Source organism: Frankliniella occidentalis, unplaced genomic scaffold (genome assembly GCF_000697945.3).
Source record: "Frankliniella occidentalis isolate FOCC.00 unplaced genomic scaffold, Focc_3.1 Scaffold37, whole genome shotgun sequence".
Taxonomy (NCBI): Eukaryota; Metazoa; Arthropoda; class Insecta; order Thysanoptera; family Thripidae; genus Frankliniella; species Frankliniella occidentalis.
In genome coordinates this window covers 1,226,833-1,228,374 of record NW_026267167.1, presented here as the reverse complement: position 1 = coordinate 1,228,374, position 1,542 = coordinate 1,226,833, and positions in this window count along the sequence as shown.

Sequence of the window (1,542 nt, the reverse complement as noted above, 5' to 3'; positions counted from 1 at the left end):
GCTGCTGCCGCTGCTGCCGCTGCTGCCGCTGCTGCCGCTGCTGCCGCTGCTGCTGACGGCGGCGTGGCAAGTTTCTTCCTTCTCTTCTCAGAGAGATGAATACGCGGCGGAGATGAGTGTGCAGCGTGGAACAGAGAGGCGCACCCGATGCCCAACATCCCCACCCTCCCTCTTCCTCTTGTTGTTGTTGTTGTTCTTCTTCTTCTTCTTTAGTAGTTTCACCCCCGCAGCCCCCCCCTCCTCTTCCCAGCAAACACCCCATCCCGTTCGGCTTGCTTGGATGATTCATTGATTCCGGCCGAAGCTCTCGACTCTAACAATTAACGCCCTATAATTTGTTGAGCAAATGAGGTGGAAAGCGCGGTGGGGTGTGGCGGTGGGGCGGGTGGGGCGGCAGGGCGCGGGGAAAGGCGATTTGCGGGCGGGAAGGAGGGGTTTTCCGCCCGGAGTTCACAAACCGACACTCCAAAGAGCCCGTTGGGATGCCCTGTTAAAACCTTGCGAAACCTTAGTTGTAATCACAAAGCGGAATGCTTTGCGCTGACAAGGTATTTGAAAGCTTCGCACTACAACTAATTTTCTTTGTGGCTTGGGAAGCATTTGCTTCTTGCTTACGGAGCCTTTGCAGATGCTTACAAGCTAGAAACCAATTGTTTTGTATTTACAAAAAGTGGAATGCTTTGTATTACCAAGCCGCCTAACGTTTAGCTTCTATAACTATTTTTTTTGTAAATATTTAACGGCAGTGTGTTGTCCTCAGCCACCCCGAGATAGTGAGAAGTGGGAACGAGGGGCACAAATAATGTGACAGACGGACAAGACTAGACCGGCCAGTGCAAAATGTCCACAAATGCAAAGAGATGTTCAAATTGTAAATCAAAAATTGAAGAAAAACGTCACCACAGAACTGGTGCCAATACTCTTTCAATTTCTCAACCAGAACAATCGACATTAGCATATTAAACCAAAATTTGCATAGTCCACAGCTTGGCCGACCTTCGTACCAAACAGAAGAAAAAATAGCTAATAAAATTACGAAGACATTTTTTTGTTTACAGCGTCGCCGATGTTGAAACACTGTTTATTTCCACTCGGGATCAGCCATTGGCGGTGCTGGATGAGCCTCTATACCAATAACGCTCCATCCCTCCACCGCCCATGAATACGGGAGTGAGGCCGTGGCGAGGCCGTGGCGAGGCCGTGGCGGGGCCGTGGCGGGGCCGTGGTGTCGGCTGGCCTCCTCCACTCCACCCGGCCTCGGCCCGGCCTCGGCCCCGGGGCTCCGGTTAATGAAGGTATTATACAGCCCAGTTACCGGGTCTTTATTGCGAGAGGCGAGGACTGGCGCGCTGCTGCTGCTGCTGCTGCTGCTGCTGCTGCGGCCTGCTCACACTCATTAGAACGATCAGGCCAGGTGAGAGAGGGGCCACCGCCAAGCGGGCTGGCTGACGCCGCACTGACAGACAGACCAACTGACAGACTGACAGACAGACCGACTGACAGACTGACAGACAGACCGACTGACAGACTGACAGACAGACC